Below are 23,800 nucleotides of genomic sequence, written 5' to 3'. Positions count from 1 at the left end.
TTCAATATGTTTCAAGAGTTATGACTACTTATGTGTAGCATGTGTGATAATTTTGATCCGTCACAACATGATAAGTTTGGTTATTGAAACAGGTTCGACAAGTAAACCGTTATCAATCAGCATGATTGCCAGGATTACCTTCTTTGTTATAATAACACTGATATGCTCTAATCAGTAATTGTAGGTGACAATATAAAAAAGAAGATGTGGTATGATTGCTAATGAGACAACTTTAGGTCACCGTACGGCCTTCAACAATGGAAAAGCCCATACCGCATAGTCAGCTATAAAAGGCCCCGATAAGACAATGTAGAACAATTCAAACGAGAAAACTAACGGCCTTATTTATGTAAGAAAAAATGAACGAAAAACGCTGGAATTCTGGTGATACATTAATTGATTGTTATTAGATCTATACACAAATTTCATTTATTATCTAGCTTTTTATGCAGTTTTAAAAGAATACAGGACAATGTATTTAACTACAAATCATCATCAGTTACTATTTTATTTGGTAAGATATTTAAAAAGGTGACATCACAAAAAATAAGGTAAAAAAATTAAAAACAGATATGTAACAAACATGCACTCTTTAATAGAGTATTTGCAGTATTCGCGTTATTTACTGGCGTATCCGTATCGACGTGTCGTGTAACAAGTATACGGGGAAAGGATCAATTAATTCAAGATGGTCCCGATATTACATCATGGCTAAAACATAAGCCTACACCAATCTGCCCGACACGAATACATGTACGTCGATCCGTGAACGTATCGCAATACGTGAAAAATGCAAATGCTCTATTGGTAGCGAAATGTACACTAAAGTCAAACTCTTTACAGCTATTACTTGTTTAAGAAAGTTCAAAACTCTTTTAATTTAATACGAAAATAATTTGTCGTTTTTTTGCTTTGATTTTCATAATCATGATTAAAATGACGATTTTACTAACATTTCTATTTATATCAATCATTCTGATGAAGTCATCTATGACGCTGCGAATCGATACAATAGAGGCAACAGTAGACTACTGGTATTTGATCTTCTTAAAAGATCTTAAATATCAAACATACAAATGTTGTTATGTATTGTGGAATTTTCATGAATTTCGTGGGTACCGGTGAATCATTTAAAATGAGTACCTACGAAAATAAAAGAATCCACAAAACAAAAGGATTATGTTTACGGAAATTATTCCCAATTGTCATCACTTAGTCATATAGGATCATATAGCAGTAAAACGTTTATAAAAAAATACCAAAATGCAATATGTACAGTTTATGTATGTGAAGTTAGCAGCCGGTTCGTTATTCGTTATTCGATATTCAATATCCAACCGGCTGCTAGCAGCCAGTTTGATATTCAAAATTTAGTGAAAAATCATAAGAAAATTAAATACTTGATATCATAAAACGCATGTTTTTCATAGTCAAAAGGACTGATTAGATACGTAGGAATCATAAAATGACCTTTTCAAGCTGTCGTAATTTCTCGTTGTCCTCGAATATAAACCCTTTTCCGTGCGACTTATTTGTCTGTATATATCATAGAGTTTTGTCACAAAAACGACTTCAAAGATGTACTTTTGTGTATAATATTTCTTACGACAAAAAGAAAAACCAATAACTCCAGAAATATTTATAACTATAAATAGAAATATATATGGAAAGCCAAAAAAAAAAATTTCAGTCAAAAAATGTCAAACTTTTAGGACAAAGGGCACAGGGTGATGGTGAGAGCCCCCTGATCTCTCAATCTTTCTAATATTTAACAGACATTTAGTCAATAGGTAGATACAAACGTGACTAAAAGGACTTTAGGTACACTTCCGGTCTTCTATGTTTACGGAGCGCCCAAAGTGCCAGTTGGATATTCAAAATATATAGCGAAAACCTACCCGAGACCGTTAAAATGAGGTTGAGACCCCCCTGGTCTTTCAATGTCCATAAAACTCAACCAAATCATTGACCCTGTATATTTAAAGATTGTATTAGAAGGATCTTGCAGAAAAACGTCATCTTGAATATCTACGGAGGGCTAAGATTGTCACTTTTCAGTCAAAAAATGTCAAACTTTTAGGACAAAGGGCACAGGGTGATGGTGAGAGCCCCCTGATCTCTCAATCTTTCTAATATTTAACAGACATTTAGTCAATAGGTAAATACAAACGTGACTAAAAGGACTTTAGGTACACTTCCGGTCTTCTATGTTTACGGAGCGCCCAAAGTGCCAGTTGGATATTCAAAATATATAGCGAAAACCTACCCGAGACCGTTAAAATGAGGTTGAGACCCCCCTGGTCTTTCAATGTCCATAAAACTCAACCAAATCATTGACCCTGTATATTTAAAGATTGTATTAGATGGATCTTGCAGAAAAACGTCATCTTGAATATCTACGGAGGGCTAAGATTGTCACTTTTCAGTCAAAAAATGTCAAACTTTTAGGACAAAGGGCACAGGGTGATGGTGAGAGCCCCCTGATCTCTCAATCTTTCTAATATTTAACAGACATTTAGTCAATAGGTTGATACAAACGTGACTAAAAGGACTTTAGGTACACTTCCGGTCTTCTATGTTTACGGAGCGCCCAAAGTGCCAGTTGGATATTCAAAATATATAGCGAAAACCTACCCGAGACCGTTAAAATGAGGTTGAGACCCCCCTGGTCTTTCAATGTCCATAAAACTCAACCAAATCATTGACCCTGTATATTTAAAGATTGTATTAGATGGATCTTGCAGAAAAACGTCATCTTGAATATCTACGGAGGGCTAAGATTGTCACTTTTCAGTCAAAAAATGTCAAACTTTTAGGACAAAGGGCACAGGGTGATGGTGAGAGCCCCCTGATCTCTCAATCTTTCTAATATTTAACAGACATTTAGTCAATAGGTAGATACAAACGTGACTAAAAGGACTTTAGGTACACTTCCGGTCTTCTATGTTTACGGAGCGCCCAAAGTGCCAGTTGGATATTCAAAATATATAGCGAAAACCTACCCGAGACCGTTAAAATGAGGTTGAGACCCCCCTGGTCTTTCAATGTCCATAAAACTCAACCAAATCATTGACCCTGTATATTTAAAGATTGTATTAGAAGGATCTTGCAGAAAAACGTCATCTTGAATATCTACGGAGGGCTAAGATTGTCACTTTTCAGTCAAAAAATGTCAAACTTTTAGGACAAAGGGCACAGGGTGATGGTGAGAGCCCCCTGATCTCTCAATCTTTCTAATATTTAACAGACATTTAGTCAATAGGTAAATACAAACGTGACTAAAAGGACTTTAGGTACACTTCCGGTCTTCTATGTTTACGGAGCGCCCAAAGTGCCAGTTGGATATTCAAAATATATAGCGAAAACCTACCCGAGACCGTTAAAATGAGGTTGAGACCCCCCTGGTCTTTCAATGTCCATAAAACTCAACCAAATCATTGACCCTGTATATTTAAAGATTGTATTAGATGGATCTTGCAGAAAAACGTCATCTTGAATATCTACGGAGGGCTAAGATTGTCACTTTTCAGTCAAAAAATGTCAAACTTTTAGGACAAAGGGCACAGGGTGATGGTGAGAGCCCCCTGATCTCTCAATCTTTCTAATATTTAACAGACATTTAGTCAATAGGTTGATACAAACGTGACTAAAAGGACTTTAGGTACACTTCCGGTCTTCTATGTTTACGGAGCGCCCAAAGTGCCAGTTGGATATTCAAAATATATAGCGAAAACCTACCCGAGACCGTTAAAATGAGGTTGAGACCCCCCTGGTCTTTCAATGTCCATAAAACTCAACCAAATCATTGACCCTGTATATTTAAAGATTGTATTAGATGGATCTTGCAGAAAAACGTCATCTTGAATATCTACGGAGGGCTAAGATTGTCACTTTTCAGTCAAAAAATGTCAAACTTTTAGGACAAAGGGCACAGGGTGATGGTGAGAGCCCCCTGATCTCTCAATCTTTCTAATATTTAACAGACATTTAGTCAATAGGTAGATACAAACGTGACTAAAAGGACTTTAGGTACACTTCCGGTCTTCTATGTTTACGGAGCGCCCAAAGTGCCAGTTGGATATTCAAAATATATAGCGAAAACCTACCCGAGACCGTTAAAATGAGGTTGAGACCCCCCTGGTCTTTCAATGTCCATAAAACTCAACCAAATCATTGACCCTGTATATTTAAAGATTGTATTAGAAGGATCTTGCAGAAAAACGTCATCTTGAATATCTACGGAGGGCTAAGATTGTCACTTTTCAGTCAAAAAATGTCAAACTTTTAGGACAAAGGGCACAGGGTGATGGTGAGAGCCCCCTGATCTCTCAATCTTTCTAATATTTAACAGACATTTAGTCAATAGGTAAATACAAACGTGACTAAAAGGACTTTAGGTACACTTCCGGTCTTCTATGTTTACGGAGCGCCCAAAGTGCCAGTTGGATATTCAAAATATATAGCGAAAACCTACCCGAGACCGTTAAAATGAGGTTGAGACCCCCCTGGTCTTTCAATGTCCATAAAACTCAACCAAATCATTGACCCTGTATATTTAAAGATTGTATTAGATGGATCTTGCAGAAAAACGTCATCTTGAATATCTACGGAGGGCTAAGATTGTCACTTTTCAGTCAAAAAATGTCAAACTTTTAGGACAAAGGGCACAGGGTGATGGTGAGAGCCCCCTGATCTCTCAATCTTTCTAATATTTAACAGACATTTAGTCAATAGGTTGATACAAACGTGACTAAAAGGACTTTAGGTACACTTCCGGTCTTCTATGTTTACGGAGCGCCCAAAGTGCCAGTTGGATATTCAAAATATATAGCGAAAACCTACCCGAGACCGTTAAAATGAGGTTGAGACCCCCCTGGTCTTTCAATGTCCATAAAACTCAACCAAATCATTGACCCTGTATATTTAAAGATTGTATTAGATGGATCTTGCAGAAAAACGTCATCTTGAATATCTACGGAGGGCTAAGATTGTCACTTTTCAGTCAAAAAATGTCAAACTTTTAGGACAAAGGGCACAGGGTGATGGTGAGAGCCCCCTGATCTCTCAATCTTTCTAATATTTAACAGACATTTAGTCAATAGGTAGATACAAACGTGACTAAAAGGACTTTAGGTACACTTCCGGTCTTCTATGTTTACGGAGCGCCCAAAGTGCCAGTTGGATATTCAAAATATATAGCGAAAACCTACCCGAGACCGTTAAAATGAGGTTGAGACCCCCCTGGTCTTTCAATGTCCATAAAACTCAACCAAATCATTGACCCTGTATATTTAAAGATTGTATTAGAAGGATCTTGCAGAAAAACGTCATCTTGAATATCTACGGAGGGCTAAGATTGTCACTTTTCAGTCAAAAAATGTCAAACTTTTAGGACAAAGGGCACAGGGTGATGGTGAGAGCCCCCTGATCTCTCAATCTTTCTAATATTTAACAGACATTTAGTCAATAGGTAAATACAAACGTGACTAAAAGGACTTTAGGTACACTTCCGGTCTTCTATGTTTACGGAGCGCCCAAAGTGCCAGTTGGATATTCAAAATATATAGCGAAAACCTACCCGAGACCGTTAAAATGAGGTTGAGACCCCCCTGGTCTTTCAATGTCCATAAAACTCAACCAAATCATTGACCCTGTATATTTAAAGATTGTATTAGATGGATCTTGCAGAAAAACGTCATCTTGAATATCTACGGAGGGCTAAGATTGTCACTTTTCAGTCAAAAAATGTCAAACTTTTAGGACAAAGGGCACAGGGTGATGGTGAGAGCCCCCTGATCTCTCAATCTTTCTAATATTTAACAGACATTTAGTCAATAGGTTGATACAAACGTGACTAAAAGGACTTTAGGTACACTTCCGGTCTTCTATGTTTACGGAGCGCCCAAAGTGCCAGTTGGATATTCAAAATATATAGCGAAAACCTACCCGAGACCGTTAAAATGAGGTTGAGACCCCCCTGGTCTTTCAATGTCCATAAAACTCAACCAAATCATTGACCCTGTATATTTAAAGATTGTATTAGATGGATCTTGCAGAAAAACGTCATCTTGAATATCTACGGAGGGCTAAGATTGTCACTTTTCAGTCAAAAAATGTCAAACTTTTAGGACAAAGGGCACAGGGTGATGGTGAGAGCCCCCTGATCTCTCAATCTTTCTAATATTTAACAGACATTTAGTCAATAGGTAGATACAAACGTGACTAAAAGGACTTTAGGTACACTTCCGGTCTTCTATGTTTACGGAGCGCCCAAAGTGCCAGTTGGATATTCAAAATATATAGCGAAAACCTACCCGAGACCGTTAAAATGAGGTTGAGACCCCCCTGGTCTTTCAATGTCCATAAAACTCAACCAAATCATTGACCCTGTATATTTAAAGATTGTATTAGAAGGATCTTGCAGAAAAACGTCATCTTGAATATCTACGGAGGGCTAAGATTGTCACTTTTCAGTCAAAAAATGTCAAACTTTTAGGACAAAGGGCACAGGGTGATGGTGAGAGCCCCCTGATCTCTCAATCTTTCTAATATTTAACAGACATTTAGTCAATAGGTAAATACAAACGTGACTAAAAGGACTTTAGGTACACTTCCGGTCTTCTATGTTTACGGAGCGCCCAAAGTGCCAGTTGGATATTCAAAATATATAGCGAAAACCTACCCGAGACCGTTAAAATGAGGTTGAGACCCCCCTGGTCTTTCAATGTCCATAAAACTCAACCAAATCATTGACCCTGTATATTTAAAGATTGTATTAGATGGATCTTGCAGAAAAACGTCATCTTGAATATCTACGGAGGGCTAAGATTGTCACTTTTCAGTCAAAAAATGTCAAACTTTTAGGACAAAGGGCACAGGGTGATGGTGAGAGCCCCCTGATCTCTCAATCTTTCTAATATTTAACAGACATTTAGTCAATAGGTTGATACAAACGTGACTAAAAGGACTTTAGGTACACTTCCGGTCTTCTATGTTTACGGAGCGCCCAAAGTGCCAGTTGGATATTCAAAATATATAGCGAAAACCTACCCGAGACCGTTAAAATGAGGTTGAGACCCCCCTGGTCTTTCAATGTCCATAAAACTCAACCAAATCATTGACCCTGTATATTTAAAGATTGTATTAGATGGATCTTGCAGAAAAACGTCATCTTGAATATCTACGGAGGGCTAAGATTGTCACTTTTCAGTCAAAAAATGTCAAACTTTTAGGACAAAGGGCACAGGGTGATGGTGAGAGCCCCCTGATCTCTCAATCTTTCTAATATTTAACAGACATTTAGTCAATAGGTAGATACAAACGTGACTAAAAGGACTTTAGGTACACTTCCGGTCTTCTATGTTTACGGAGCGCCCAAAGTGCCAGTTGGATATTCAAAATATATAGCGAAAACCTACCCGAGACCGTTAAAATGAGGTTGAGACCCCCCTGGTCTTTCAATGTCCATAAAACTCAACCAAATCATTGACCCTGTATATTTAAAGATTGTATTAGAAGGATCTTGCAGAAAAACGTCATCTTGAATATCTACGGAGGGCTAAGATTGTCACTTTTCAGTCAAAAAATGTCAAACTTTTAGGACAAAGGGCACAGGGTGATGGTGAGAGCCCCCTGATCTCTCAATCTTTCTAATATTTAACAGACATTTAGTCAATAGGTAAATACAAACGTGACTAAAAGGACTTTAGGTACACTTCCGGTCTTCTATGTTTACGGAGCGCCCAAAGTGCCAGTTGGATATTCAAAATATATAGCGAAAACCTACCCGAGACCGTTAAAATGAGGTTGAGACCCCCCTGGTCTTTCAATGTCCATAAAACTCAACCAAATCATTGACCCTGTATATTTAAAGATTGTATTAGATGGATCTTGCAGAAAAACGTCATCTTGAATATCTACGGAGGGCTAAGATTGTCACTTTTCAGTCAAAAAATGTCAAACTTTTAGGACAAAGGGCACAGGGTGATGGTGAGAGCCCCCTGATCTCTCAATCTTTCTAATATTTAACAGACATTTAGTCAATAGGTTGATACAAACGTGACTAAAAGGACTTTAGGTACACTTCCGGTCTTCTATGTTTACGGAGCGCCCAAAGTGCCAGTTGGATATTCAAAATATATAGCGAAAACCTACCCGAGACCGTTAAAATGAGGTTGAGACCCCCCTGGTCTTTCAATGTCCATAAAACTCAACCAAATCATTGACCCTGTATATTTAAAGATTGTATTAGATGGATCTTGCAGAAAAACGTCATCTTGAATATCTACGGAGGGCTAAGATTGTCACTTTTCAGTCAAAAAATGTCAAACTTTTAGGACAAAGGGCACAGGGTGATGGTGAGAGCCCCCTGATCTCTCAATCTTTCTAATATTTAACAGACATTTAGTCAATAGGTAGATACAAACGTGACTAAAAGGACTTTAGGTACACTTCCGGTCTTCTATGTTTACGGAGCGCCCAAAGTGCCAGTTGGATATTCAAAATATATAGCGAAAACCTACCCGAGACCGTTAAAATGAGGTTGAGACCCCCCTGGTCTTTCAATGTCCATAAAACTCAACCAAATCATTGACCCTGTATATTTAAAGATTGTATTAGAAGGATCTTGCAGAAAAACGTCATCTTGAATATCTACGGAGGGCTAAGATTGTCACTTTTCAGTCAAAAAATGTCAAACTTTTAGGACAAAGGGCACAGGGTGATGGTGAGAGCCCCCTGATCTCTCAATCTTTCTAATATTTAACAGACATTTAGTCAATAGGTAAATACAAACGTGACTAAAAGGACTTTAGGTACACTTCCGGTCTTCTATGTTTACGGAGCGCCCAAAGTGCCAGTTGGATATTCAAAATATATAGCGAAAACCTACCCGAGACCGTTAAAATGAGGTTGAGACCCCCCTGGTCTTTCAATGTCCATAAAACTCAACCAAATCATTGACCCTGTATATTTAAAGATTGTATTAGATGGATCTTGCAGAAAAACGTCATCTTGAATATCTACGGAGGGCTAAGATTGTCACTTTTCAGTCAAAAAATGTCAAACTTTTAGGACAAAGGGCACAGGGTGATGGTGAGAGCCCCCTGATCTCTCAATCTTTCTAATATTTAACAGACATTTAGTCAATAGGTTGATACAAACGTGACTAAAAGGACTTTAGGTACACTTCCGGTCTTCTATGTTTACGGAGCGCCCAAAGTGCCAGTTGGATATTCAAAATATATAGCGAAAACCTACCCGAGACCGTTAAAATGAGGTTGAGACCCCCCTGGTCTTTCAATGTCCATAAAACTCAACCAAATCATTGACCCTGTATATTTAAAGATTGTATTAGATGGATCTTGCAGAAAAACGTCATCTTGAATATCTACGGAGGGCTAAGATTGTCACTTTTCAGTCAAAAAATGTCAAACTTTTAGGACAAAGGGCACAGGGTGATGGTGAGAGCCCCCTGATCTCTCAATCTTTCTAATATTTAACAGACATTTAGTCAATAGGTAGATACAAACGTGACTAAAAGGACTTTAGGTACACTTCCGGTCTTCTATGTTTACGGAGCGCCCAAAGTGCCAGTTGGATATTCAAAATATATAGCGAAAACCTACCCGAGACCGTTAAAATGAGGTTGAGACCCCCCTGGTCTTTCAATGTCCATAAAACTCAACCAAATCATTGACCCTGTATATTTAAAGATTGTATTAGATGGATCTTGCAGAAAAACGTCATCTTGAATATCTACGGAGGGCTAAGATTGTCACTTTTCAGTCAAAAAATGTCAAACTTTTAGGACAAAGGGCACAGGGTGATGGTGAGAGCCCCCTGATCTCTCAATCTTTCTAATATTTAACAGACATTTAGTCAATAGGTAGATACAAACGTGACTAAAAGGACTTTAGGTACACTTCCGGTCTTCTATGTTTACGGAGCGCCCAAAGTGCCAGTTGGATATTCAAAATATATAGCGAAAACCTACCCGAGACCGTTAAAATGAGGTTGAGACCCCCCTGGTCTTTCAATGTCCATAAAACTCAACCAAATCATTGACCCTGTATATTTAAAGATTGTATTAGATGGATCTTGCAGAAAAACGTCATCTTGAATATCTACGGAGGGCTAAGATTGTCACTTTTCAGTCAAAAAATGTCAAACTTTTAGGACAAAGGGCACAGGGTGATGGTGAGAGCCCCCTGATCTCTCAATCTTTCTAATATTTAACAGACATTTAGTCAATAGGTAGATACAAACGTGACTAAAAGGACTTTAGGTACACTTCCGGTCTTCTATGTTTACGGAGCGCCCAAAGTGCCAGTTGGATATTCAAAATATATAGCGAAAACCTACCCGAGACCGTTAAAATGAGGTTGAGACCCCCCTGGTCTTTCAATGTCCATAAAACTCAACCAAATCATTGACCCTGTATATTTAAAGATTGTATTAGATGGATCTTGCAGAAAAACGTCATCTTGAATATCTACGGAGGGCTAAGATTGTCACTTTTCAGTCAAAAAATGTCAAACTTTTAGGACAAAGGGCACAGGGTGATGGTGAGAGCCCCCTGATCTCTCAATCTTTCTAATATTTAACAGACATTTAGTCAATAGGTAAATACAAACGTGACTAAAAGGACTTTAGGTACACTTCCGGTCTTCTATGTTTACGGAGCGCCCAAAGTGCCAGTTGGATATTCAAAATATATAGCGAAAACCTACCCGAGACCGTTAAAATGAGGTTGAGACCCCCCTGGTCTTTCAATGTCCATAAAACTCAACCAAATCATTGACCCTGTATATTTAAAGATTGTATTAGATGGATCTTGCAGAAAAACGTCATCTTGAATATCTACGGAGGGCTAAGATTGTCACTTTTCAGTCAAAAAATGTCAAACTTTTAGGACAAAGGGCACAGGGTGATGGTGAGAGCCCCCTGATCTCTCAATCTTTCTAATATTTAACAGACATTTAGTCAATAGGTAGATACAAACGTGACTAAAAGGACTTTAGGTACACTTCCGGTCTTCTATGTTTACGGAGCGCCCAAAGTGCCAGTTGGATATTCAAAATATATAGCGAAAACCTACCCGAGACCGTTAAAATGAGGTTGAGACCCCCCTGGTCTTTCAATGTCCATAAAACTCAACCAAATCATTGACCCTGTATATTTAAAGATTGTATTAGATGGATCTTGCAGAAAAACGTCATCTTGAATATCTACGGAGGGCTAAGATTGTCACTTTTCAGTCAAAAAATGTCAAACTTTTAGGACAAAGGGCACAGGGTGATGGTGAGAGCCCCCTGATCTCTCAATCTTTCTAATATTTAACAGACATTTAGTCAATAGGTAAATACAAACGTGACTAAAAGGACTTTAGGTACACTTCCGGTCTTCTATGTTTACGGAGCGCCCAAAGTGCCAGTTGGATATTCAAAATATATAGCGAAAACCTACCCGAGACCGTTAAAATGAGGTTGAGACCCCCCTGGTATTTCAATGTCCATAAAACTCAACCAAATCATTGACCCTGTATATTTAAAGATTGTATTAGATGGATCTTGCAGAAAAACGTCATCTTGAATATCTACGGAGGGCTAAGATTGTCACTTTTCAGTCAAAAAATGTCAAACTTTTAGGACAAAGGGCACAGGGTGATGGTGAGAGCCCCCTGATCTCTCAATCTTTCTAATATTTAACAGACATTTAGTCAATAGGTTGATACAAACGTGACTAAAAGGACTTTAGGTACACTTCCGGTCTTCTATGTTTACGGAGCGCCCAAAGTGCCAGTTGGATATTCAAAATATATAGCGAAAACCTACCCGAGACCGTTAAAATGAGGTTGAGACCCCCCTGGTCTTTCAATGTCCATAAAACTCAACCAAATCATTGACCCTGTATATTTAAAGATTGTATTAGATGGATCTTGCAGAAAAACGTCATCTTGAATATCTACGGAGGGCTAAGATTGTCACTTTTCAGTCAAAAAATGTCAAACTTTTAGGACAAAGGGCACAGGGTGATGGTGAGAGCCCCCTGATCTCTCAATCTTTCTAATATTTAACAGACATTTAGTCAATAGGTAGATACAAACGTGACTAAAAGGACTTTAGGTACACTTCCGGTCTTCTATGTTTACGGAGCGCCCAAAGTGCCAGTTGGATATTCAAAATATATAGCGAAAACCTACCCGAGACCGTTAAAATGAGGTTGAGACCCCCCTGGTCTTTCAATGTCCATAAAACTCAACCAAATCATTGACCCTGTATATTTAAAGATTGTATTAGATGGATCTTGCAGAAAAACGTCATCTTGAATATCTACGGAGGGCTAAGATTGTCACTTTTCAGTCAAAAAATGTCAAACTTTTAGGACAAAGGGCACAGGGTGATGGTGAGAGCCCCCTGATCTCTCAATCTTTCTAATATTTAACAGACATTTAGTCAATAGGTAGATACAAACGTGACTAAAAGGACTTTAGGTACACTTCCGGTCTTCTATGTTTACGGAGCGCCCAAAGTGCCAGTTGGATATTCAAAATATATAGCGAAAACCTACCCGAGACCGTTAAAATGAGGTTGAGACCCCCCTGGTCTTTCAATGTCCATAAAACTCAACCAAATCATTGACCCTGTATATTTAAAGATTGTATTAGATGGATCTTGCAGAAAAACGTCATCTTGAATATCTACGGAGGGCTAAGATTGTCACTTTTCAGTCAAAAAATGTCAAACTTTTAGGACAAAGGGCACAGGGTGATGGTGAGAGCCCCCTGATCTCTCAATCTTTCTAATATTTAACAGACATTTAGTCAATAGGTAGATACAAACGTGACTAAAAGGACTTTAGGTACACTTCCGGTCTTCTATGTTTACGGAGCGCCCAAAGTGCCAGTTGGATATTCAAAATATATAGCGAAAACCTACCCGAGACCGTTAAAATGAGGTTGAGACCCCCCTGGTCTTTCAATGTCCATAAAACTCAACCAAATCATTGACCCTGTATATTTAAAGATTGTATTAGATGGATCTTGCAGAAAAACGTCATCTTGAATATCTACGGAGGGCTAAGATTGTCACTTTTCAGTCAAAAAATGTCAAACTTTTAGGACAAAGGGCACAGGGTGATGGTGAGAGCCCCCTGATCTCTCAATCTTTCTAATATTTAACAGACATTTAGTCAATAGGTAAATACAAACGTGACTAAAAGGACTTTAGGTACACTTCCGGTCTTCTATGTTTACGGAGCGCCCAAAGTGCCAGTTGGATATTCAAAATATATAGCGAAAACCTACCCGAGACCGTTAAAATGAGGTTGAGACCCCCTGGTCTTTCAATGTCCATAAAACTCAACCAAATCATTGACCCTGTATATTTAAAGATTGTATTAGATGGATCTTGCAGAAAAACGTCATCTTGAATATCTACGGAGGGCTAAGATTGTCACTTTTCAGTCAAAAAATGTCAAACTTTTAGGACAAAGGGCACAGGGTGATGGTGAGAGCCCCCTGATCTCTCAATCTTTCTAATATTTAACAGACATTTAGTCAATAGGTTGATACAAACGTGACTAAAAGGACTTTAGGTACACTTCCGGTCTTCTATGTTTACGGAGCGCCCAAAGTGCCAGTTGGATATTCAAAATATATAGCGAAAACCTACCCGAGACCGTTAAAATGAGGTTGAGACCCCCCTGGTCTTTCAATGTCCATAAAACTCAACCAAATCATTGACCCTGTATATTTAAAGATTGTATTAGATGGATCTTGCAGAAAAACGTCATCTTGAATATCTACGGAGGGCTAAGATTGTCACTTTTCAGTCAAAAAATGTCAAACTTTTAGGACAAAGGGCACAGGGTGATGGTGAGAGCCCCCTGATCTCTCAATCTTTCTAATATTTAACAGACATTTAGTCAATAGGTAGATACAAACGTGACTAAAAGGACTTTAGGTACACTTCCGGTCTTCTATGTTTACGGAGCGCCCAAAGTGCCAGTTGGATATTCAAAATATATAGCGAAAACCTACCCGAGACCGTTAAAATGAGGTTGAGACCCCCCTGGTCTTTCAATGTCCATAAAACTCAACCAAATCATTGACCCTGTATATTTAAAGATTGTATTAGATGGATCTTGCAGAAAAACGTCATCTTGAATATCTACGGAGGGCTAAGATTGTCACTTTTCAGTCAAAAAATGTCAAACTTTTAGGACAAAGGGCACAGGGTGATGGTGAGAGCCCCCTGATCTCTCAATCTTTCTAATATTTAACAGACATTTAGTCAATAGGTAGATACAAACGTGACTAAAAGGACTTTAGGTACACTTCCGGTCTTCTATGTTTACGGAGCGCCCAAAGTGCCAGTTGGATATTCAAAATATATAGCGAAAACCTACCCGAGACCGTTAAAATGAGGTTGAGACCCCCCTGGTCTTTCAATGTCCATAAAACTCAACCAAATCATTGACCCTGTATATTTAAAGATTGTATTAGATGGATCTTGCAGAAAAACGTCATCTTGAATATCTACGGAGGGCTAAGATTGTCACTTTTCAGTCAAAAAATGTCAAACTTTTAGGACAAAGGGCACAGGGTGATGGTGAGAGCCCCCTGATCTCTCAATCTTTCTAATATTTAACAGACATTTAGTCAATAGGTAGATACAAACGTGACTAAAAGGACTTTAGGTACACTTCCGGTCTTCTATGTTTACGGAGCGCCCAAAGTGCCAGTTGGATATTCAAAATATATAGCGAAAACCTACCCGAGACCGTTAAAATGAGGTTGAGACCCCCCTGGTCTTTCAATGTCCATAAAACTCAACCAAATCATTGACCCTGTATATTTAAAGATTGTATTAGATGGATCTTGCAGAAAAACGTCATCTTGAATATCTACGGAGGGCTAAGATTGTCACTTTTCAGTCAAAAAATGTCAAACTTTTAGGACAAAGGGCACAGGGTGATGGTGAGAGCCCCCTGATCTCTCAATCTTTCTAATATTTAACAGACATTTAGTCAATAGGTAAATACAAACGTGACTAAAAGGACTTTAGGTACACTTCCGGTCTTCTATGTTTACGGAGCGCCCAAAGTGCCAGTTGGATATTCAAAATATATAGCGAAAACCTACCCGAGACCGTTAAAATGAGGTTGAGACCCCCCTGGTCTTTCAATGTCCATAAAACTCAACCAAATCATTGACCCTGTATATTTAAAGATTGTATTAGATGGATCTTGCAGAAAAACGTCATCTTGAATATCTACGGAGGGCTAAGATTGTCACTTTTCAGTCAAAAAATGTCAAACTTTTAGGACAAAGGGCACAGGGTGATGGTGAGAGCCCCCTGATCTCTCAATCTTTATAATATTTAACAGACATTTAGTCAATAGGTAGATACAAACGTGACTAAAAGGACTTTAGGTACACTTCCGGTCTTCTATGTTTACGGAGCGCCCAAAGTGCCAGTTGGATATTCAAAATATATAGCGAAAACCTACCCGAGACCGTTAAAATGAGGTTGAGACCCCCCTGGTCTTTCAATGTCCATAAAACTCAACCAAATCATTGACCCTGTATATTTAAAGATTGTATTAGATGGATCTTGCAGAAAAACGTCATCTTGAATATCTACGGAGGGCTAAGATTGTCACTTTTCAGTCAAAAAATGTCAAACTTTTAGGACAAAGGGCACAGGGTGATGGTGAGAGCCCCCTGATCTCTCAATCTTTCTAATATTTAACAGACATTTAGTCAATAGGTAGATACAAACGTGACTAAAAGGACTTTAGGTACACTTCCGGTCTTCTATGTTTACGGAGCGCCCAAAGTGCCAGTTGGATATTCAAAATATATAGCGAAAACCTACCCGAGACCGTTAAAATGAGGTTGAGACCCCCCTGGTCTTTCAATGTCCATAAAACTCAACCAAATCATTGACCCTGTATATTTAAAGATTGTATTAGATGGATCTTGCAGAAAAACGTCATCTTGAATATCTACGGAGGGCTAAGATTGTCACTTTTCAGTCAAAAAATGTCAAACTTTTAGGACAAAGGGCACAGGGTGATGGTGAGAGCCCCCTGATCTCTCAATCTTTCTAATATTTAACAGACATTTAGTCAATAGGTTGATACAAACGTGACTAAAAGGACTTTAGGTACACTTCCGGTCTTCTATGTTTACGGAGCGCCCAAAGTGCCAGTTGGATATTCAAAATATATAGCGAAAACCTACCCGAGACCGTTAAAATGAGGTTGAGACCCCCCTGGTCTTTCAATGTCCATAAAACTCAACCAAATCATTGACCCTGTATATTTAAAGATTGTATTAGATGGATCTTGCAGAAAAACGTCATCTTGAATATCTACGGAGGGCTAAGATTGTCACTTTTCAGTCAAAAAATGTCAAACTTTTAGGACAAAGGGCACAGGGTGATGGTGAGAGCCCCCTGATCTCTCAATCTTTCTAATATTTAACAGACATTTAGTCAATAGGTAGATACAAACGTGACTAAAAGGACTTTAGGTACACTTCCGGTCTTCTATGTTTACGGAGCGCCCAAAGTGCCAGTTGGATATTCAAAATATATAGCGAAAACCTACCCGAGACCGTTAAAATGAGGTTGAGACCCCCCTGGTCTTTCAATGTCCATAAAACTCAACCAAATCATTGACCCTGTATATTTAAAGATTGTATTAGATGGATCTTGCAGAAAAACGTCATCTTGAATATCTACGGAGGGCTAAGATTGTCACTTTTCAGTCAAAAAATGTCAAACTTTTAGGACAAAGGGCACAGGGTGATGGTGAGAGCCCCCTGATCTCTCAATCTTTCTAATATTTAACAGACATTTAGTCAATAGGTAGATACAAACGTGACTAAAAGGACTTTAGGTACACTTCCGGTCTTCTATGTTTACGGAGCGCCCAAAGTGCCAGTTGGATATTCAAAATATATAGCGAAAACCTACCCGAGACCGTTAAAATGAGGTTGAGACCCCCCTGGTCTTTCAATGTCCATAAAACTCAACCAAATCATTGACCCTGTATATTTAAAGATTGTATTAGATGGATCTTGCAGAAAAACGTCATCTTGAATATCTACGGAGGGCTAAGATTGTCACTTTTCAGTCAAAAAATGTCAAACTTTTAGGACAAAGGGCACAGGGTGATGGTGAGAGCCCCCTGATCTCTCAATCTTTCTAATATTTAACAGACATTTAGTCAATAGGTAGATACAAACGTGACTAAAAGGACTTTAGGTACACTTCCGGTCTTCTATGTTTACGGAGCGCCCAAAGTGCCAGTTGGATATTCAAAATATATAGCGAAAACCTACCCGAGACCGTTAAAATGAGGTTGAGACCCCCCTGGTCTTTCAATGTCCATAAAACTCAACCAAATCATTGACCCTGTATATTTAAAGATTGTATTAGATGGATCTTGCAGAAAAACGTCATCTTGAATATCTACGGAGGGCTAAGATTGTCACTTTTCAGTCAAAAAATGTCAAACTTTTAGGACAAAGGGCACAGGGTGATGGTGAGAGCCCCCTGATCTCTCAATCTTTCTAATATTTAACAGACATTTAGTCAATAGGTAGATACAAACGTGACTAAAAGGACTTTAGGTACACTTCCGGTCTTCTATGTTTACGGAGCGCCCAAAGTGCCAGTTGGATATTCAAAATATATAGCGAAAACCTACCCGAGACCGTTAAAATGAGGTTGAGACCCCCCTGGTCTTTCAATGTCCATAAAACTCAACCAAATCATTGACCCTGTATATTTAAAGATTGTATTAGATGGATCTTGCAGAAAAACGTCATCTTGAATATCTACGGAGGGCTAAGATTGTCACTTTTCAGTCAAAAAATGTCAAACTTTTAGGACAAAGGGCACAGGGTGATGGTGAGAGCCCCCTGATCTCTCAATCTTTCTAATATTTAACAGACATTTAGTCAATAGGTAGATACAAACGTGACTAAAAGGACTTTAGGTACACTTCCGGTCTTCTATGTTTACGGAGCGCCCAAAGTGCCAGTTGGATATTCAAAATATATAGCGAAAACCTACCCGAGACCGTTAAAATGAGGTTGAGACCCCCCTGGTCTTTCAATGTCCATAAAACTCAACCAAATCATTGACCCTGTATATTTAAAGATTGTATTAGATGGATCTTGCAGAAAAACGTCATCTTGAATATCTACGGAGGGCTAAGATTGTCACTTTTCAGTCAAAAAATGTCAAACTTTTAGGACAAAGGGCACAGGGTGATGGTGAGAGCCCCCTGATCTCTCAATCTTTCTAATATTTAACAGACATTTAGTCAATAGGTAGATACAAACGTGACTAAAAGGACTTTAGGTACACTTCCGGTCTTCTATGTTTACGGAGCGCCCAAAGTGCCAGTTGGATATTCAAAATATATAGCGAAAACCTACCCGAGACCGTTAAAATGAGGTTGAGACCCCCCTGGTCTTTCAATGTCCATAAAACTCAACCAAATCATTGACCCTGTATATTTAAAGATTGTATTCGATGGATCTTGCAGAAAAACGTCATCTTGAATATCTACGGAGGGCTAAGATTGTCACTTTTCAGTCAAAAAATGTCAAACTTTTAGGACAAAGGGCACAGGGTGATGGTGAGAGCCCCCTGATCTCTCAATCTTTCTAATATTTAACAGACATTTAGTCAATAGGTAGATACAAACGTGACTAAAAGGACTTTAGGTACACTTCCGGTCTTCTATGTTTACGGAGCGCCCAAAGTGCCAGTTGGATATTCAAAATATATAGCGAAAACCTACCCGAGACCGTTAAAATGAGGTTGAGACCCCCCTGGTCTTTCAATGTCCATAAAACTCAACCAAATCATTGACCCTGTATATTTAAAGATTGTATTAGATGGATCTTGCAGAAAAACGTCATCTTGAATATCTACGGAGGGCTAAGATTGTCACTTTTCAGTCAAAAAATGTCAAACTTTTAGGACAAAGGGCACAGGGTGATGGTGAGAGCCCCCTGATCTCTCAATCTTTCTAATATTTAATAGACATTTAGTCAATAGGTAGATACAAACGTGACTAAAAGGACTTTAGGTACACTTCCGGTCTTCTATGTTTACGGAGCGCCCAAAGTGCCAGTTGGATATTCAAAATATATAGCGAAAACCTACCCGAGACCGTTAAAATGAGGTTGAGACCCCCCTGGTCTTTCAATGTCCATAAAACTCAACCAAATCATTGACCCTGTATATTTAAAGATTGTATTAGATGGATCTTGCAGAAAAACGTCATCTTGAATATCTACGGAGGGCTAAGATTGTCACTTTTCAGTCAAAAAATGTCAAACTTTTAGGACAAAGGGCACAGGGTGATGGTGAGAGCCCCCTGATCTCTCAATCTTTCTAATATTTAACAGACATTTAGTCAATAGGTAGATACAAACGTGACTAAAAGGACTTTAGGTACACTTCCGGTCTTCTATGTTTACGGAGCGCCCAAAGTGCCAGTTGGATATTCAAAATATATAGCGAAAACCTACCCGAGACCGTTAAAATGAGGTTGAGACCCCCCTGGTCTTTCAATGTCCATAAAACTCAACCAAATCATTGACCCTGTATATTTAAAGATTGTATTAGATGGATCTTGCAGAAAAACGTCATCTTGAATATCTACGGAGGGCTAAGATTGTCACTTTTCAGTCAAAAAATGTCAAACTTTTAGGACAAAGGGCACAGGGTGATGGTGAGAGCCCCCTGATCTCTCAATCTTTCTAATATTTAACAGACATTTAGTCAATAGGTAGATACAAACGTGACTAAAAGGACTTTAGGTACACTTCCGGTCTTCTATGTTTACGGAGCGCCCAAAGTGCCAGTTGGATATTCAAAATATATAGCGAAAACCTACCCGAGACCGTTAAAATGAGGTTGAGACCCCCCTGGTCTTTCAATGTCCATAAAACTCAACCAAATCATTGACCCTGTATATTTAAAGATTGTATTAGATGGATCTTGCAGAAAAACGTCATCTTGAATATCTACGGAGGGCTAAGATTGTCACTTTTCAGTCAAAAAATGTCAAACTTTTAGGACAAAGGGCACAGGGTGATGGTGAGAGCCCCCTGATCTCTCAATCTTTCTAATATTTGACAGACATTTAGTCAATAGGTAGATACAAACGTGACTAAAAGGACTTTAGGTACACTTCCGGTCTTCTATGTTTACGGAGCGCCCAAAGTGCCAGTTGGATATTCAAAATATATAGCGAAAACCTACCCGAGACCGTTAAAATGAGGTTGAGACCCCCCTGGTCTTTCAATGTCCATAAAACTCAACCAAATCATTGACCCTGTATATTTAAAGATTGTATTAGATGGATCTTGCAGAAAAACGTCATCTTGAATATCTACGGAGGGCTAAGATTGTCACTTTTCAGTCAAAAAATGTCAAACTTTTAGGACAAAGGGCACAGGGTGATGGTGAGAGCCCCCTGATCTCTCAATCTTTCTAATATTTAACAGACATTTAGTCAATAGGTAGATACAAACGTGACTAAAAGGACTTTAGGTACACTTCCGGTCTTCTATGTTTACGGAGCGCCCAAAGTGCCAGTTGGATATTCAAAATATATAGCGAAAACCTACCCGAGACCGTTAAAATGAGGTTGAGACCCCCCTGGTCTTTCAATGTCCATAAAACTCAACCAAATCATTGACCCTGTATATTTAAAGATTTTATTAGATGGATCTTGCAGAAAAACGTCATCTTGAATATCTACGGAGGGCTAAGATTGTCACTTTTCAGTCAAAAAATGTCAAACTTTTAGGACAAAGGGCACAGGGTGATGGTGAGAGCCCCCTGATCTCTCAATCTTTCTAATATTTAACAGACATTTAGTCAATAGGTAGATACAAACGTGACTAAAAGGACTTTAGGTACACTTCCGGTCTTCTATGTTTACGGAGCGCCCAAAGTGCCAGTTGGATATTCAAAATATATAGCGAAAACCTACCCGAGACCGTTAAAATGAGGTTGAGACCCCCCTGGTATTTCAATGTCCATAAAACTCAACCAAATCATTGACCCTGTATATTTAAAGATTGTATTAGATGGATCTTGCAGAAAAACGTCATCTTGAATATCTACGGAGGGCTAAGATTGTCACTTTTCAGTCAAAAAATGTCAAACTTTTAGGACAAAGGGCACAGGGTGATGGTGAGAGCCCCCTGATCTCTCAATCTTTCTAATATTTAACAGACATTTAGTCAATAGGTAGATACAAACGTGACTAAAAGGACTTTAGGTACACTTCCGGTCTTCTATGTTTACGGAGCGCCCAAAGTGCCAGTTGGATATTCAAAATATATAGCGAAAACCTACCCGAGACCGTTAAAATGAGGTTGAGACCCCCCTGGTCTTTCAATGTCCATAAAACTCAACCAAATCATTGACCCTGTATATTTAAAGATTGTATTAGATGGATCTTGCAGAAAAACGTCATCTTGAATATCTACGGAGGGCTAAGATTGTCACTGTTCAGTCAAAAAATGTCAAACTTTTAGGACAAAGGGCACAGGGTGATGGTGAGAGCCCCCTGATCTCTCAATCTTTCTAATATTTAACAGACATTTAGTCAATAGGTAGATACAAACGTGACTAAAAGGACTTTAGGTACACTTCCGGTCTTCTATGTTTACGGAGCGCCCAAAGTGCCAGTTGGATATTCAAAATATATAGCGAAAACCTACCCGAGACCGTTAAAATGAGGTTGAGACCCCCCTGGTCTTTCAATGTCCATAAAACTCAACCAAATCATTGACCCTGTATATTTAAAGATTGTATTAGATGGATCTTGCAGAAAAACGTCATCTTGAATATCTACGGAGGGCTAAGATTGTCACTGTTCAGTCAAAAAATGTCAAACTTTTAGGACAAAGGGCACAGGGTGATGGTGAGAGCCCCCTGATCTCTCAATCTTTCTAATATTTAACAGACATTTAGTCAATAGGTAGATACAAACGTGACTAAAAGGACTTTAGGTACACTTCCGGTCTTCTATGTTTACGGAGCGCCCAAAGTGCCAGTTGGATATTCAAAATATATAGCGAAAACCTACCCGAGACCGTTAAAATGAGGTTGAGACCCCCCTGGTCTTTCAATGTCCATAAAACTCAACCAAATCATTGACCCTGTATATTTAAAGATTGTATTAGATGGATCTTGCAGAAAAACGTCATCTTGAATATCTACGGAGGGCTAAGATTGTCACTTTTCAGTCAAAAAATGTCAAACTTTTAGGACAAAGGGCACAGGGTGATGGTGAGAGCCCCCTGATCTCTCAATCTTTCTAATATTTAACAGACATTTAGTCAATAGGTAGATACAAACGTGACTAAAAGGACTTTAGGTACACTTCCGGTCTTCTATGTTTACGGAGCGCCCAAAGTGCCAGTTGGATATTCAAAATATATAGCGAAAACCTACCCGAGACCGTTAAAATGAGGTTGAGACCCCCCTGGTCTTTCAATGTCCATAAAACTCAACCAAATCATTGACCCTGTATATTTAAAGATTGTATTAGATGGATCTTGCAGAAAAACGTCATCTTGAATATCTACGGAGGGCTAAGATTGTCACTTTTCAGTCAAAAAATGTCAAACTTTTAGGACAAAGGGCACAGGGTGATGGTGAGAGCCCCCTGATCTCTCAATCTTTCTAATATTTAACAGACATTTAGTCAATAGGTAGATACAAACGTGACTAAAAGGACTTTAGGTACACTTCCGGTCTTCTATGTTTACGGAGCGCCCAAAGTGCCAGTTGGATATTCAAAATATATAGCGAAAACCTACCCGAGACCGTTAAAATGAGGTTGAGACCCCCCTGGTCTTTCAATGTCCATAAAACTCAACCAAATCATTGACCCTGTATATTTAAAGATTGTATTAGATGGATCTTGCAGAAAAACGTCATCTTGAATATCTACGGAGGGCTAAGATTGTCACTTTTCAGTCAAAAAATGTCAAACTTTTAGGACAAAGGGCACAGGGTGATGGTGAGAGCCCCCTGATCTCTCAATCTTTCTAATATTTAACAGACATTTAGTCAATAGGTAGATACAAACGTGACTAAAAGGACTTTAGGTACACTTCCGGTCTTCTATGTTTACGGAGCGCCCAAAGTGCCAGTTGGATATTCAAAATATATAGCGAAAACCTACCCGAGACCGTTAAAATGAGGTTGAGACCCCCCTGGTCTTTCAATGTCCATAAAACTCAACCAAATCATTGACCCTGTATATTTAAAGATTGTATTAGATGGATCTTGCAGAAAAACGTCATCTTGAATATCTACGGAGGGCTAAGATTGTCACTTTTCGCTCAAAAAATGTCAAACTTTTAGGACAAAGGGCACAGGGTGATGGTGAGAGCAACCCTGTGATGTACTTCTGACGGTACAACCATATCAATCAGATAACAGTATAATACAAACATTATCTTAAGTGATGGACCGAAAACTTTGTCTTCAATGATGAGCCAAAAAATGTGTCTGACGATACAACCTTTATCTGAAGTGATTAACCAACAAGAATGTGTCCAAAGTACACGGATGCCCAACTGGCACATTATTTTCCATGTTCCATGGATCGTGAAATTGGGTAAAAAATTTAAATTTAAAATTTCTTAATCATAAGCATCAAGTGTACTAAGTTTCAAGTTGATTGGACTTCAGCTTCATCAAAAACTACCTTGACCAAAAACTTTAACCTGCGGACGAAC

This window comes from Mytilus trossulus, chromosome 5, assembly GCF_036588685.1.
Source record: "Mytilus trossulus isolate FHL-02 chromosome 5, PNRI_Mtr1.1.1.hap1, whole genome shotgun sequence".
Taxonomy (NCBI): domain Eukaryota; kingdom Metazoa; phylum Mollusca; class Bivalvia; order Mytilida; family Mytilidae; genus Mytilus; species Mytilus trossulus.
This window is presented reverse-complemented; position numbering follows the sequence as displayed.